Below are 17,657 nucleotides of genomic sequence, written 5' to 3' on the forward strand. Positions count from 1 at the left end.
TCTGGAGCCTGGTCCTTATCCTTCCTGCTCCAAAGCCCATAGATCCATCTATCAATCCATAGGCCCATCATCTATCTATTCATCCATCCATCCATTCATATGCCCAACCATCCATCCATTTATCCATCCACCCATCTACCTACTGATCTACCCATATATGTTCACTACCCTTTTATGCACATGTCAAACATGTGCTAAGCCATTTCTGTATACGTCCAAAAAACACAAAGAAATTAGACTATTCTCAATAAAAACAAACCATGAGACATGGTTAATAGAACTGGAATAAAAAAGATTGAGGTGGGAGTATTGGTGGGAGGGAAAGGACTGAAAGACAGGGGTTAATGTGAGAGAGATCTTGACATAGTGAAGAAATTTGTGTAATATCTCTGAAACTAAAACAACTTCAATTATATTGTAAATTATGAGACCTCAAAAATATTTTATTTATATATAAATATAAAAGATATATAAGAGATATAGTATGAGAGATAAGTTGCTTGCTTTGCATGTGACTGACCCTAGTTTACTTTTGTTTATTTTTTGCTTTGGGGCCACACCCAGTGGCATTCAGGGGTTACTCTTTGCTCTGTGCTCAGAAATTGCTCCTGGTAGGCTCAGGGTACCATATGGGATGCTAAGGATTGAACCAGGGTCAGTCGCAAGAAGGCCACATGCAAGGCAAACACCCTACTGCTATTCTATCTCTCTGGCCCCAGACCCCATTTTAAATCCCTAGATTGCATATGGCCCCCCAAGTATTTAATGAGTCACTTCCGAGCACAGATCTAAGAAATGGCATTTAAGCACTGCTGACTGTAACCCAAACTTCTTGCCTTTGAAAAAAAGAAAAATGAATAATAAAGTTTCAGAAAAAAATGAAAAAATAAGTTATGAATGATGTGTTTTCTAAAGCAAATATTATTAATCATGAATTTTTATAAGATTATTAATAGTTGACAGTTTAAAAAATTAACTTATCAATGTGTTCACAGAAGAACTTTTGAAACTATTGATGGACCTATAGGACACTTTTCTCTCCTATGCCACCAGGAAATTCTATTTGAGTTGCCTGGGAAGAGTTATACTGGAAAGAATCTATATAGCCCTCACCTATGCCATGCTTCAGCATTCAACTTTCTGAGGGACTCAGATGAAGCAGCAGAGGTGGAGAGAGCTGCAGTGAAGATGAAACTCAAATTATATCATACTGATAGCATTGTCCTTTCTTGGAAAACTATTCGGGCTTATGACTCCAGATGAGAAACATTAAATCAACAGAATTCCTAGATGTGACTTTGTGTTCTCTCCACCACATGCTACCACACTTCCCCTTCACCTTACCACCAAGCACAAGAAGACCAGGACTGGGAGATGGGAGAAAGGAAGGAAGGAAAACGGAGCAGAAAGAAGTGGCAGAAAAAAGCAAAACAGGTGAAGAAGAAGGTGGAGGAAGCCAAAGAGGAGAGACATGCACAGAGGTGCTAAGAGAAGGAATCAGAAGAATATCTGGAGAGAAACTTAAATAGGACATGAGGAGAAACTTGCTAAACCATGCCTCACCAAGCTTCTATTTATCTCATTTAAAACTTGACAGTAAGGGGCCAGAGCGGTGGCACAAGCCATAAGGCATCTGCCTTACCTGTATTAGCCTAGGACGGACCTCGGTTCAATCCCCTGGCATCCCATATGGTCCCCTAAACCAGGAGCGATTTCTGAGCGCATAGCCAGGAGTAACCCCTGAGTGTCACAAGATGTGGGCCAAAAACCAAAAAAAAAAAAAAAAAAGCAAAAAACAAACTTGACAATAAGGCCATATACCAAAAAAGACATTTGTTTTCTTCTCTACAGCTCTGGACTAGTATGAAATGAATTCCTATGTAGACCTCTACTTAAATTTCTCCTTTTTCCAATTTTTTCTTGTTAGTTCCTCTTTTCTGATTCAAGCTTGTACCTTTACTCCATTCCCTAATGGGGTTTTTTTAGCCCCTACCTGGGCTTTCTTTTTTATTTTGGGGGTGAGGGTTGTGGGAAGAAAACCTGACAGTGCTCAGGATTTTATCCTGAGGATTTATACTGACTCTAAGCTCAGTAATCACTTCTGAGGAAATTTGGGGAGACCATATTGGGGTTTCAAGGATTGAACCAGGGTTGGCTGCATGCAAGGCAAGTGCTCTGACCACCCTCACCCTCAGAATTTCTATATAAAAGGCTTGGGGTTAAGGCTGTTAGAAGTCCTGTGGAGGGGCTAGAGAGATAGCATGAGGATAGGGCATTTGCCTTGCATGTAGAAGGATGGTGGTTTGAATCCCGGCATCCCATATGGTCCCCCGAGCCTGCCAGGAGCAATTTCTGAGTGTAGGTAGAGCCAGGAGTAACCTCTGAGTGCTGCCTGGTGTGAGCCAAAAACCATAAACCAAAATAAATAAATAAAAAAAAAGAAAAGTCCTATGGAAGGTAATGAGGCAAGGTGTGCTATGTAAGGTCAGGGGAACATTTCTCTTAGTTTGCTAATGTTCCAGCCTTATAAACACAAAGAGAAAATGCAAATTCAAATCACAGGTAAATCAGAGATTCTAGGCTAAGTAGAGGTAGAATCAGAGATTCATATATTGTTGGTTGATATTCAGATACTGAGAAATTAGATTATCAAATGTTCATTAATCAGTTTCTTTGTTTAAGATACACACTATTTTTTTTTTTTTTTTTGGTTTTTGGGCCACACCCTGTGACGCTCAGGGGTTACTCCTGGCTATGCGCTCAGAAGTTGCTCCTGGCTTCTTGGGGGACCATATGGGACGCCGGGGGATCGAACCGTGGTCCATCCTAGGCTAGCACAGGCAAGGCAGGCACCTTACCTCCAGCACCACCGCCCGGCCCCAGATACACACTATTTTACTATTTTACATTCAATAGAACAACTGTAGGGGGCAAAGATCTTTCTTACCTCGCATGCTGCTGATCTTTCTTACCTTACATGCTACCCAGCATTCCATATGGCCCCCTGATACTCTTGATATCCCAAAATATAACAATAGTTTAGGATCAAGGGGACAGCTCAAAGGGCTTAGTGCACAGCAACACTGAGTGAACCTGCTGGTAGGATGAGCATTGCCAAAAGTGGCCCCATGTCATCCTCTCTCCCCTCCAACCTAGATTTTGAGATCATTATCACACCGTTACACACACCCTAGCCCCTATGTGTCTCTTCTACTTGATTCATTTGGCTAGCTTTCATACTGTGCTTGCATCATGCTACCACATATACCTGAAGAATACCACATCTTGCCTCAAAGTCACAATCACAAATCTGAAGGTCACTAGTGTTGCCTGGGGTTATTCTTTTTTGTTTGTTTGTTTTTGATTTTTGGGGGGTCACACCCGGCAATGCTCAGGGGTTACTCCTGGCTCCATGCTCAGAAATCACTCTTGGCAGGCTCGGGAACCATATGGGATGCCGGGATTCGAACCACCATCCTTCTATGTTTATTTTCCTTTCCTCCTTGTTGAATGGCTCTTTCAAACCATTACCTCCTCCCTCCTCTCTCAAACCCCCAGTGCCTGCTGATGATCCATTTCTGGCAACAATTGAACTCCAAGCTTCTCATCTATGGTGTTTAGGGTAATGCTAACTGTAGGATGAATTCCCAATATATCTATTACATAAAATAACCAATAAAAAATTATTTCTCACAAAAAGGTTTTTTTTTCTTTTGGTTTTTGGGTCACACCCAGAGTACTCAGGGGTTACTCCTGGTTCTGTGCTCAAAAATAGCCCCTATCTAGCCCAGGGGACCATATGGGATGCTGGGATTCGAACCACTGGCTGTCCTGGATCAGCTGCATGAGAAGCAAATGCCCTACCACTGTGCTATCTCTCCAATCCTCACAAAAAGTCCAAATAAAGTCTTCCTGCTTGGTGAGTTGAAATGAACTTGGTTTTATTCCATCCTGTGATGCTGCCATTTTCACTGAGCATTGAAGTATTGAGAGAAAGAGACAGACAGACAGACAGACAGACAGACAGACAGACAAGGAGACAGAGACAGACAGAGAGACAGAGAAATAGAAAGAATCAGATATAACAGATTTGTGTGGACAGTGCTGGAAGTAGTAGACTTCATTTTTTTTGTTTGCTTTTGTTTTCGGTCACACCCGGTGACGCTCTGGCTTTGTGCTCAGATATCATTCCTGGCTTGGGATGCTGGGGGATCAAACCGCGGTCCATCCTAGGCTAGCACGCACAAGGGCAGATGCCTTACCACTTGCATCACCACTGCCTTCCCCATTATTTTTTTTTTTTGAGGAAGTAGTAGACTTCATTTCTGCTTCAGTTTCCTTGGACCAGGATTCAGTTATAGGATTGTACTGCATGGGTTTTGGGAAATGTAGTCCAGCTGTGTTAACAGAGTAAAGAAATTATTGGTAGTTTGGTCAGTCTAATCTGCACCCCTCTCAATCAAAAAATGGCTCAAGTTCACCATGCGCCTTTGATCCTACCAGTTTGATCTGTATTCGTGCTGCTCCTCAAATACTGAATCCTGCTTCAGCTCAGGGCCTTTTCCCATGCTATTCCTTTTTCTTGAAGTTTTTTTTTTTTTTTACCACTTTCCAATGTTTCCTCATTAGTCATCTTCTCCTTACCAATGACCTCTGAAGATTGCAGTGCTATTCCTGAAAGGCACCACCTCCCAGACCTTCCATCTCTTCTTCCTTAAAGCTTTTCCACCCCTTGTGTCATGCAGTTGCTTGTGTTTGTTGGCTAGCTACCAAAATAAAAGCACCATGAGAGAATTTGGTCCATTTTGTCCACTGTTAGTATCTGGAAGAATGTCTGGCACATAATATCTCCAAATGTACATTGCTGAGATGCTTTAAGAACATCCCCTTTTGAGGCTGACATCATACCTTCCACAACAAAGGGTCCTTTTGTGTTGCTCAGAAAGCCACAAGCTATAAGGGCATGGGGTATCTGAGGTTTGTTGTGTGTAACCCTTCAAGTCCTTCTACCTGCCTTTAGCTCTAAGTCATTCCATCAGTGGCCACCTGACCAATAATCCCAGATTATTGGTTTTTTCTTTAGAAGTTCTTCCATTACCTTAGACCAGGGGTCTCAAACTCAATTTACCTGGGGGCCGCAGGAGGCAAAGTCGGGGTGAGGCAGGGCCGCATAAGGGATTTCACTTACCGAATATTTGCAATAAAAAGTCATATTAGGGGGCCGGGCGGTGTCGCTAGAGGTAAGGTGCCTGCCTTGCCTGCATCAACCTTGGATGGACCTCGGTTCGATCCCCTGGCGTCCCATATGGTCCCCCAAGCCAGGAGCAACTTCTGAGCGCATAGCCAGGAGTAACCCTTGAGCGTTACCGGGTGTGCCCCCCCCAAAAAATCGCATTAGTAAAAAAAAAATCGCATTAAACATTTGCATACCCCGAATGGAACTGCTCGGGGTATGCGAATGTTTAATGCGATTTTTTTCTTATTAATGCAATTTTTATTGCAATTATTCTGTAAGCAAATAATCGTGAATGCGATATTTGAAGGCCGGCCGCGGGCCACAAAATGTTGTACGGAGGGCCACAAATGGCCTGCGGGTCGCGAGTTTGAGACCCCTGCCTTAGACTTACTGTGTTAAATATATTTCTTCTCCTGCTCATCTAGCTCACTCTTCCAGTTTTCTCTGATTAAAAACATATACTCTTGGGGCCGGGCGGTGGCGCTAAAGGTAAGGTGCCTGCCTTGCCTGCGCTAGCCTTGGATGGACCGCGGTTCGATCCCCCGGTGTCCCATATGGTCCCCCGAGCCAGGAGCAACTTCTGAGCACATAGCCAGGAGTAACCCCTGAGCATTACCGGGTGTGGCCCAAAAATAAAAAACAAACAAACAAACAAATAAGAACATATACTCTTTGTTTTGGGGCAATAGCCATCAATGCTCAGGCATTCCTCTTGGCTCTATGCTCAGAAATCACTCCTGGCAGGCTTGAGGAACTATATGGGATGCCTAGGACCGAACCCATGTCGGCCACATGCAAGTGAAATGCCCTATCCCTTGAGCTATTGCTCTGGCAACAAAAGGTAGACTTTTAAGTGCTGCTTTATCTAAGAAGTCACTAAGTCTAGTATTTCCTTTCACATGTCGAAATAGTCATATTTAAGTGTTTATTTTCATGTTTCCTGTTCTTGGAGTTCGTTTTACTTTTCCGATCTTTTCTAAGGATTAACTACTTAAACTGTGGACCAAGAGTTCCTGTAACTAAGTTGTAAGTGTGTGTGTGTGTGTGTGTGTGTGTGTGTGTGTGTGTGTGTGTGTGTGTGTGTTGGGGGGAGTGTTACAAAAATTTTGGCTACAGTGAAAGTTTTTGGAGTGCACAAGGACCAAGCATCAATTCAAAATCAACTGTGTAGGGCCAGAGCAATAGCATAGCGGTAGGGCATTTACCTTCCATGCAGGCAACCCTGGGTGGACTAAGGTTCGATTTCTGGCATTCCATATGGTCCCCTGAACATGCCAGAAGTAACCTCTGAATGCATCCAGATGTGACCCAAAAAATTAAACAAACAAACAAACAAAAACCACATCAACCATCATGAATTCTGTGTTCATGGCAATACTTTTCTATGTTATATTTCTCACAGCAAAAGGGGGCATGGGTGGAAAAAATCCTGCTCTAAGACTTTCCAGGCAAGTTTACTCTCCCACAGGACTGCAGGTACCAGAGGGGAAGAACCAATTCTTCCTGGTTAGGCATCGTTGTTGGTTAGCACAGTGCCTAACTTCAATGAGGAGCACCTCTTCTATCCGTAACACCTGAAAGAACTTTCCATCTCATTTCCACCTCCCCCTGAAGGACAAGCTTAAATATCTTGTTTTCCTTTTTAGGCCACACCAGGCAGGTGCTTAAATTTAATGCTGGCTGGAAGCTCAGGGGTTGTTTCCAGTGGTACTAGCTCCCTGGCGCCAAGTCTAGAAACCTTTAGAAGACCACTCATAGTCCCCACTACTTTTAGTTCAGGTTCCCCGGATTAAGATCCTCCACTACCTCAAGAAACAACCAATTAAGTTTTCCCTTCACATACCACTTATTATTCAACCTTCCTCATCCTCTACCCTAACACTATCAACCCCTTGTTCCTTTTCTCTGCCATGAAATAATGGATTTAGTATCTCCTGAGTGCAGCCTGAGTCACATCTTAGTAAGTCCTTTCTGGCACCACCTAAGATTATTGTTACTCCATCTAATTCTAGAAGCCTTAGATGTCAGTCTTCCTGGTGCTTAAAAGGAACTTTCATGAACCTAATACCCCTACAGGATTTTCAAGTATAGAGGCTTTACATGCTGAGAACACAGGAGTTATATTCCAGACTTAGGAGGTCTCAACAGTCTTTAAAATGTAGGGGCCATGGGCTGGTGCAGTGGCGCTGGAGGTAAGGTGCCTGCCTTGCCTGCTAGACTAGGACGGATCGCGGTTGGATTCCCCCAGCGTCCCATATGGTCCCCCAAGCCAGGAGCGACTTCTGAACACATAGCCAGGAGTAACCCCTGAGCGTCACCAGGTGTGGCCCAAAAAACAAACAAAAAAAAATGTAGGGGCCAAAGCAATAGTACAATAGGAAGGTTGTTTGCTTTCACGTGGCTGACCTGAGTCAGGTCATTTTGCCCTGAGTCCTGCCAAGAGTGATCCCTAGCACATAACTAACCTGAGTACAGGGAGTGTAGTCAAAATAATAAAATTAAATATATATATACTTATATATATTTAAAAATAATAAAGTTAAATATATATATATTTAAAACTTCATGATTCAATTGGTGAGATCTCGTATTGTAGGTAAGGTAATATCTTGCATACAAATGACCTTGGTTCCAACCACACTGGTCCCCTCCCTCAGCCTGTCCAGGACTGATCCCTGAGCTCAGAACCAAAAGTAAGCCCTGAGTACTGCAGGGTGTGGCTCCCAAGAAAACAATAAAAAGTCACAGCATGAAGCTAAGTGATTTCCTGGCTCATATTAAGTCAAAGACATGCAATGAATCCTACATTAGTAAGCAATTTTTTTTTTTTTTTTTTGGTTTTTGGGTCACACCCGGCAGCGCTCAGGGTTATTCCTGGCTCTCTGCTCAGAAAATCGCCCCTGGCAGGCACGGGGGACCATATGGGATGTCGGGATTAGAACCACTGTCCTTCTGCATGTAAAGCCTTACCTCCATACTCTCTCTGGCTCCTTCCCCCCCCCCCCCCCGGCCACACCCGTTTGATGCTCAGAAATTGCCCCTGGCTTGAGGGGACCATATGGGACGCCGGGGGATCGAACCATGGTCCTTCCTTGGCTAGCTCTTGCAAGGCAGACACCTTAACTCTAGCGCCACCTCACTGGCCCCTCTTTTTTTTTTTTTTTTTTTTGATTTTTTTTTGGGCCACACCCGGTAACGCTCAGGGGTTACTCCTGGCTATGCGCTCAGAAGTTGCTCCTGGCTTGGGGGACCATATGGGACACCGGGGGATCGAACCGCGGTCCGTCCAAGGCTAGCGCAGGGAAGGTAGGCACCTTACCTTTAGCGCCACCGCCTGGCCCCCCCCCCCTTTTTTTTGACCTATTCAATAAACGTGGGGTTATTGATGCAAGAATGAATAAGGCCTTAAAGCTCTCCCATAAAATCAAATTTTAACCGCCAATAAGCGGCCAGCAGACCACTACAACTAGAAATTTCATAGCTTACAAATCTTTAAGACTGGGACTGGAGAGACAGTATTGCGGGGAGTTTGCCTTGCACATGACAGATCAAGGTTCAATCTCGGCATTGCATTTAGTACGCCGAGCACAGCACTGTGCTAGGAATAGTTCCTGAGTGCAGAGCCAAAAGAAATCCCCGAGTATCGCAGGGTGTACTCCAAGACTCACCCCCTAAAAGAAACAAAACTTTCTACTTTTTAAAATGGAAAATTTAGACTTGCACTTAAATCAACACATTTTATCAGTATCCATGTCTCTAAGAGGACTTAAACGATTCAAATCTGCTTAAGAAATTACAATTTTTCATTAAAGAAAATCTTTAATCCTCCTAGACTGAGGTCATAAGGTGTTTTTGTTGTTTTTTGGCTTGTTGCCCACTGGGAAAACAAATGCAGTAAAAGGAATTAATTAGGCCTAGCAGGGTTGAAAAATGCTTTTTCAGATAACATCTGAACAGGATTTCTCTACACCAGAATTTCTAGAGGCACCCCAGGCAGATAGACAGATAATCTGGGCTAAATGTATTAATTTTCAAGGAGCTGGAGGTCGCTTTAGGAAAGGTCAAACAAAGAAACAAAAAAATGTGAGGGCGAATTGAAGGTAACTGATCTCCAAGACACGGGGTGGAAACTGTAACCCCTGAGCGCCGGGTGTGACCCCAAAAGAAACAAACAAAAAAAATCAATCAGCTAAACTCTGAGAAAATCGAGCCACACGTTGCAAACGGCGACGTGGCGGTCCCCGAAGAGCCGCACCCACACGCCCCAGCAGTAAAAAAAAAAAAAAGAGCGGGAGCCGCCCACCAACGCAGCACGCCCAGGACCTGGGAGAGCTTTTGGGCGGGAATCCGGGCCACGCAGCTCGGCGCGCACGCGGGGACGTGGCGCTTTCCAGCCAATCCCCGCGACGAGCCCGGCGGACCAATGGCCGTCCGGAAGAGCCGAGCGTCAGCGGCGCGCTCGTCGGCGATTGGTCGAGCCGCCGCGGCAGAGGCGGAAGGGGGCGGCGCCACGGGGCGCTTCCGGTTGGGTGGTGCAGGCGCGCGTGCGGCGAGAGGCTGTGGCTGGGCGAGCGGCGGCCGCGGCTGTCTGTGCTGGGGCGCCAGGTGGGCAGGTAAGTGCCGCGTCGCTCGGCCTCTCTTCCCACCGCGCAGGTAGGGAAGGGCTTCTTTCCGGGCGATCGGGCCGGGGGTTTCGACCCGCGAGACGCCCTCCCCGGGGCCCTGGGCGCGCGGATGTAGTAGCCTGGGGCTCGAGGCCGCCGTGCTCTCCGTCGATGGCCTTCGGGAGGTCGGAGCGCGCGTGCGAGGCCCTAGTGGAGGCAGCAGCTGCCCGGCTTGCTTTTGCAGCCTCCAACCGCGCTGCCAGGCTGGGCTGCAGCCTCTTCCCTGGGGTGGGCTGGGGTGGGCATCTCTCTGCCCTGCTAGATCGAGAGTCTCGTCCACTGGGGTGCTTGCAGGAAACGGGGTGGGCGAAGCATCCAGGCACGATTTGTTGAGGTGTGTGTGTTTTCCTCCCCGCTTCGTATAATGTTAAAAGACAGTCCCTGACTCATCTGTCAGCGCCGAAAAACAGGTTTGGTGGTATTTTTTTTATCTCTCCAGCTTTATTAAGGAATTGTGTGTTTATTTTATTGAAAACACAGAGCCCCAGCCCCTCGCCCGGATTATTTTATTTATTCATTTATGTATTTATTTATTTATTTATTTATTTTGGCAAGCAGCATTCAGGAGTACACTTCGTTGCTTGCCCGCAGTTTCTCTGTTTTAAGAGTCCGGTTGCAGTTTTGAAAGGCTGCTTTTGCAAGAACAACAAACCAAACAACAACAAAAAAAACCCGAAACACCCCCCCCCTTGTTTCCTGCTAAAACTTGAGGGCCATTGATCTGATTGCTAAATTAAGTTACCTGGCAGTCTTCGAAAAGTTTCTTTGAGAATTAATAGCATTGACTTCAGTCCCGAGCCACAGCTTCATCATTAGTGAATTTTGGAACAAGGTCGCCTCTGATTTGTTTCTTTTTTTTGTAGTTTTGGAGGAGACTCTTGTAATCACTGATAAGCTGTCCTTTGCCACAGAATGGAATTTGATCCTGTTTGTACTGGAAGAATGTGTAGTGTGGCACAAGGGAAGCTGGAGACATAACCTACAAAGGGTACTTACGTGGAGGCAGGAGGAACTGCCTTTTCTAAACTAAGTCTCAGTGATTAAGGGCTCTCGGGTTGGATTCTTCTGAGGATCACAAGTTGGAGAGAGTGAGCTGACAATAGTTGAGTATAAGCACTAGGGCATGACACTCAAAGTTGGCTTTGAAACCAACTCTTCTCTCACTTTAAAAAGTTTGCAATTGATACAGAAATGTATCAAAAGAACCAGAACTTTATGTGGTACGTATATATATTGTGCCTTTATGGAAAAAACCGCATATTGGTATCAAGAGGATTTTCCCTAACCTGGTGCTCCAGGACCGTTGGAGAGAGCCACTGTAGATGTAGGCTGTAAATTCCTAGATTCTCTGAACCCAAAGGTTCTCAAATTTTTTGGCCTATCATTCCTCTTGGAAATCTCCTACCTTCTTTTCGTGTGCAAGCAGAAAGATGGTCCTCCCTTTACCTGATGATACTACCACCCTTCTGGTGGTCCTGGCACTGCACCCCTTCTGGGAAGGGTCCATGAATTTAGTATCTTTTTTTTGTTTGTTTTTTTGGTTTTTCGGACCACACCCGTTTGATGCTCAGGGGTTACTCCTGGTTAAGCGCTCAGAAATTGCCCCTGGCTTGGGGACCATATGGGACGCAGGGGGATCGAACCGCGGTCCTTCCTTAGCTAGTGCTTGCAAGGCAGAGACACCTTACCTCTAGCTCCACCTCGCCGGCCCCGAATTTAGTACTTTGGGAAATACTGCTTAAGAACTTTTAAGTATGCATGTTGTTGATGCTGAAATTTATTAAGAGTAGAAACAGCTGCAATAACATTGTGCTGTTTCCTGGCTGATGGCCAGATGTATCCTGTTAAGAGGAATTGAGGGTTGCAGAACTGGAGCAGGCAGGAATACTAGCCAGCAAATCCATTAAAATATATTGGTATGTAAAAAGTCTAAGACATTGTACTAGGGACTGTAGTAAGATTTAATTATTAATTTATATTAACTGATGTTAATATAAAATGTAAACTGTTGAAGACCTAAGGAAACAACTTAAACAAAATGGAGTGGTACAAACAAATTTTGTAACAGTGCAGAGGTCTCCAAATTTACATGGTGCCGCCTCCTTTTTAGAATTAAAAAAAATCCCCTGGAAATCTATTTCCTATGAGTGATAAACCAGAAAACTCCTCACTTCCTTCAGGCTACCACCACTGGTCTCTCTGGATTATTCAAGCGGGTGTGCCTGCCCCTATGGTATGGCATCATCCACTGGGAAATGCTGGAGCAATTTGTATAGATCACTTCCACCTGCAGTGATCATAAGATTCCTTTTAATCTTTTTTTAAATGATTCATAGATACTTGGTAGGGAGTTGGGGGAAAATAAGTACCAAAATCTTTAGAACTTTGAGGCTTGATAGTATAGCAGACAGGGCTCTTGCCTTGAATGGGGCTGACCCAGGCTCAATCTCTGGCACCCCATATGGTCCCTGAAGGCAGAGCAAGAGTAAGTAAGTATTGAGCACAGCTGGGTGTGGCCCACAAAACAAAAGTTTTATGTATGTTACACATAGCAAAATTCAAGCTAATATAAAGTTCCTGTTCCAACATTTAGCATAACATTTTTGTGATAAAAAGAAAAAGAATTTTTTTTGTTGGTTTTTGGATCACACCCAGCAGTGCTCAGAAGTTACTCCTGGTTCTACATTCAGAAATTGCTCCTAGCAGGCTCAGGGGACCATATGGGATGCTGGGATTCAAACTACCATCTTTCTGCATGCAAGGCAAACGTCCTACCCCCATGCTATCTCTCCGGCCTCCAAAAGGAAATTTTTTTGAAAAATATTTTCATCTTTATTTTTGATGTTTGGGGCCACACCCATCACTCCTGCGGCAGTGTGATGCTCAGGGGACACGGGATGGAATCCAGGTTTCATACATGCAAAGCTTGTTATACTGTCAGCCCTTTGAGCTAGTGTCCTGGACCCAGAGACAGTTTATAAAGTTTGTATTAATTAGGTTGCTTTGATTATAAAACTTAAAAACCTGAGTGATATTTTGTCTTCCTCAAAGCTTTTCCACAGATTTTGGGGGGGGGGGTTTGGGCCACACCCGGCGGTGCTCAGGGGTTACTCCTGGCTGTCTGCTCAGAAATAGCTCCTGGCAGGCATGGGGGACCATATGGGACACCGGGATTCGAACCAACCACCTTAGGTCCTGGATCGGCTGCTTGCAAGGCAAACGCCACTGTGCTGTCTCTCCGGGCCCCAGATTTTTTTTTTTAAGGTCACATCCAGTTGTGCTCAGAGGTTACTCCTGGCTCCGCATGCAGGAATCATTTCTGGTGATGTCAGGGAACAAGGCCACTGGGTCAGTCGCATGGAAGGCAAGCATACTATTCACTGTACTATCATTTTTAAACAAATTTTATATTTCTGAGCCAGAGAGAAATATCAAAGAACCAAAGTGCCTTTTTTCATGCCATGTTATATCCAGCACTGTCCGTTTCACTACCAGGAGTGATCCCTGAGCACCTTCAGTTGTGGCACAAATAACAAAGTTTTGCTTTAGGAATCACAAAATACTTTTTTTTTTTTTTTTTGGTTTTGGGCCACACCCGGCAGTGCTCAGGGACTCCTGGTTATCTGCTCAGAAATAGCTCCTGGCAGGCATGGGGGACCATATGGGACCAATCACCTTAGGTCCTAGATCGGCTGCTTGCAAGCAAATGCCCTGTGCTATCTCTCCAGCCCCATTGGCTTTTGGCTTTTTGGGTCACACCCGGCAACGCTCAGGGATTACTCCTGACTCTATCCTCAGAAATCGCTCCTGGCGGGCACGAGGGACCATATGGGATGCCAGGATTCAAACCACTGTCCTTCTGCATGCAAGGCAAACGCCTTACCTCCATGCTCTCTCCAGCCCTACAAAATAATGAATAATTTTTCATTTTTGTATAGTCAGGTAACTTAGGATGTATGTTTTAGTCACACAAATAATTAAGGTTTTTTTTTTGTTTGTTTTGTTTTTTGTTTTGTTTTTGTTTTTGTTTTTTTGAGTCATACCTGGCAGCGCTCAGAGGTTACTCCTGGCTCTATGCTCAGAAATCCGTCCTGGCAGGCTTGGAGACCATATGGGATGTCGGGATTTGAACCACCGTCCTTCTGCATGCAAGGCAAATGCCTTACCTCTATGCTGTCTCTCTGGGCCCAATTAAGATGTCGTAATGAACTTAATAAGTCTTAATTTTAAATGTCTTAATTTGCTTTAACAATAGGGAAAGTTGGTCTGAGGGTTGTGTGTTATTGTTAAGCTGTTTAACATTGTCTCCTGCTCACTCCCAAATTTGACTAACAGAAAATTTAAAAAAAAAACCCAATAGGGAAGCATTAAAAATTTGTCATAACTTTTATTAAATTTTGAAGGATGACATTCCTTTAACCTGACAGTCCATTGGTGGTGTTTGTATTAAAATCTATAAGTGACAAATAGGTAGATAAATGTTGTTCAATCTTTTTCTGATTATAGCCCACTTTCAACCTTTTTCCTTCCTGCATCCCCCCTGTCCACTAGTTGACCTCTCTATTTAACCTTTACCTCCCACATGCATGATTTTCACCTTTGGCTGTCTTGAAATATAGAGGTCTATATTCATTTGGCCCCTGGTTGAGAAATGCTAAGGTAGATAACCAGCTGCATAGATTTACTTTTTAGATTTTACAAGCAGTTAGAATTGTTAACAGGCTTTCTCCCCCTCCGTCTCAATTGTTGTAGACAGTGAGATCTTGCTTTTGCTGCATTATAGAGGAATGCTTGGATATCCAGCTCAGAGAACTGGAATTTTACCACCACACCCATTACTCCCACTTGTTAACATTGAGCAATGGTTCTTTGGTCAACCAGAGTAATTGTGAGATCACTTCGTATTAATATTCTTGAAATTTAATCAAGACATTAATTTCCTGAAACCACTTAAATGATCCGTGTATGACCCATGGGTTTTTCCAACAAATTTCTAGGAAGAAAAGGGAGTTGCAATAATTAAGCCTTTCAAGGAAATTTTTATTGCCTTAACACATTTTCCCCCCTCTTGCCTCCCACAGCATTAACTCATTTTTTACGGACACCGAATGAAAGTTTATCATTACTCTTTAACTGCTTACAGAGTATTGGACTAATTAATGAAAATAACCGCTGAAAATAATTATTGATACTAATAAGGATAATGATATTCTGAACTACTCTAGTTGTATCTCTTGACATTTCGAAGAAATATAAAACCAAGTGGGTAATTTAAAACAGGTGAAACGGGGCCGGGCGGTGGCGCTAGAGGTAAGGTGCCTGCCTTGCCTACGCTAGCCTAGGACGGACCGAGGTTCGATCCCCCGGCGTCCCATATGGTCCCCCAAGCCAGGAGTGACTTCTGAGCACATAGCCAGGAGTAACCCCTGAGCGTCACCGGGTGTGGCCCAAAAACCAAAAAAAAAACAAAAACAGGTGAAAGTAAAATTAACAACAGGTGAAATTAATTCCAGTCATTTAATCCAAGACATTCAAGATGCTCGTTCACCCCCCCCACACACACACATTTGTCAGTGCTCAGAACATACTCCTTGGGTCACTCCTACGGGGCTCTGGGGACTTTATGGCCTGGCCGGGATATCAGACCCAGGTTGGGCACATGCAAGGCAACACCCTACCCCTTGTACTATCACTCCCACCCTGAAAATACCATTCTTTTGATATTAAGTATAATATACCACATCTTAATTCACACTAATATTTCAAATACTTAGTGGTGTATGTGATGTACTGTACAGAACAATGTGGATGACATCCCATATGTCTCCCGAGCCTGCCAGGAGTAACCCCAGAGTACCATTGGGTGTGGACCAAAACCAAAAAATATATATAATAGGTTGTTGCCAGAGCAATAGCACAGCGAGGTAGGGCATTTTTGCCTTGCATGCAGCCATAGCTGACCAGGTTCAATCCTTGGCATTCCATGTGGTTCCCCAAACACCACTAGGATTGATTCCTAAAACAGGTGTAATCCCTGATTACTGCCATGTTGAAATGGAATAGAGGACATTTTTTTCCACAATTATTGATTTACCCTCTAAAAGAGAAGGCACTTTGCAGTTTTTTTTTTTTTTTTTTTTTTTGGTTTTTGGGCCACACCCGTTTGATGCTCAGGGGTTACTCCTGGCTATGCGCTCAGAAATCGCCCCTGGCTTGGGGGAACCATATGGGACGCCGGGGGATCGAACCGCTGTCCGTTCCTTGGCTAGCGCTTGTAAGGCAGGCACCTTACCTCCAGCGCCACCGCCCGGCCCCGCAGTTTATTTTTTCTATAGAGAATGTATGTCATCCTGTATTTCAGCATAAAATAACATTGTTGAGACAACAATTGTCAACTTTGAAGAGTGGAAAAAAATGGGGTCGGAGAGGTGGCTCTAGAGGCCTTGCAAGCGCGCAAGCGCTAGCCAAGGAAGGACCACGGTTCGATCCCGGGGCATCCCATGTGGTCCCCCAAGCCAGGGGCAATTTCTGAGCATTTAGCCAGGAGTAACCCCTGAGCTGATCAAATGGGTGTGGCCCCCCAAAAAGAAAAAAAAAAGAAGAGTGGAAAAAATTGCATTCCCACCCCTAGAGGAATAAAATATAACCAAGAGGTTTAGAATATAAGATAATCTGGAATACAATCCAAAATCATTCAGCAAAATAATTAGGAAAGCATGGCCTATTCACAAAGGAAATCAATATGACCAGCCCTAACGTGCCAAACTTCTCATTGAATATTATCAAACATCTATTATAATTATACTCTGATGAAATGGAAAATATGCCACTAAGTGATTGTACATGGTATCTCAACAAAGAACTAAGATTTCAAAAGAATCAAATATAGGGCCCGGAGAGATAGCACAGCGGTGTTTGCCTTGCAAGCAGCCGATCCAGGACCAAGGGTGGTTGGTTCGAATCCCGGTGTCCCACATGGTCCCCCGTGCCTGCCAGGAGCTATTTCTGAGCAGACGGCCAGGAGTAAACCCTGAGCATCACTGGGTGTGGCCCAAAAAAAAAAAAAAAAGAATCATATAAATGCAGGGGCCGGAGAGGTGGCGCTAGAGGTAAGGTGTCTGCCTTGCAAGCGCTAGCCTAGGAAGGACTGCGGTTTGATCCCCTGGCGTCCCATATGGTCCCCCAAAGCCAGGGGCAATTTCTGAGTGCTTAGCCAGAAGTAACCCCTGAGCATCAAACGGGTGTGCCCCCCCCCCAAAAAATATATATATATAAATGCAAACTCTGGGGCCAAGGAGATAGTCAGGTGAATGGTGGAGTTGGAGGCCTGAGTCCAATCCTCAGCACTTTTCCCCTCCCCTACCTTTGAGTGTGGTGTTCTATTTAAAAGTATAGTGTCTGAAAATTTAATTCTCTGCACTTAAAAATAATTAGGAATGAATTTATAAACTTGAAAGGTCTCCAGTCCTCTTTTTTTTTTTTTTTTTACAGCTATCTTTCTATTTCTAAGTAGTTTGTTTTCCTTTCCTAGAATTTAAGTATTTCTTGAAGGGCTGGTTTAATGGTGATACATTCCTTTAACTGTTTATCTGTTCTTTTCTCCACATGTGGGATAGATAGCCCAGTTAATAATGTTCTTGATTGACAAGTTCTTCCATTGTATACCTTAGTGATTTTCAGTCATTGGTCAGCAGGTATAAAAGTTTGAAAGTCAAAAAAAAAAAAAAAAAAAAAAAAAGAAAAGGGGCTGGAGAGAT

General features: G+C 44.2%; 1 protein-coding gene across 1 annotated transcript in view; it reads left to right on the top strand.

The window, feature by feature from the left end:
- Nucleotides 1-9,815: 9,815 nt before the first annotated feature.
- Nucleotides 9,816-17,657, top strand: part of CALU (calumenin) — a 36,817-nt gene continuing 28,975 nt past the window's right edge. Inside the window, exon 1 of the mRNA XM_049775249.1 lies at nt 9,816-9,849. The gene's annotated coding sequence lies outside the window, so the exon portion shown is untranslated. The remainder of the gene's footprint in view (nt 9,850-17,657) is intronic.

This window comes from Suncus etruscus, chromosome 1, assembly GCF_024139225.1.
Source record: "Suncus etruscus isolate mSunEtr1 chromosome 1, mSunEtr1.pri.cur, whole genome shotgun sequence".
NCBI classification, from domain to species: domain Eukaryota; kingdom Metazoa; phylum Chordata; class Mammalia; order Eulipotyphla; family Soricidae; genus Suncus; species Suncus etruscus.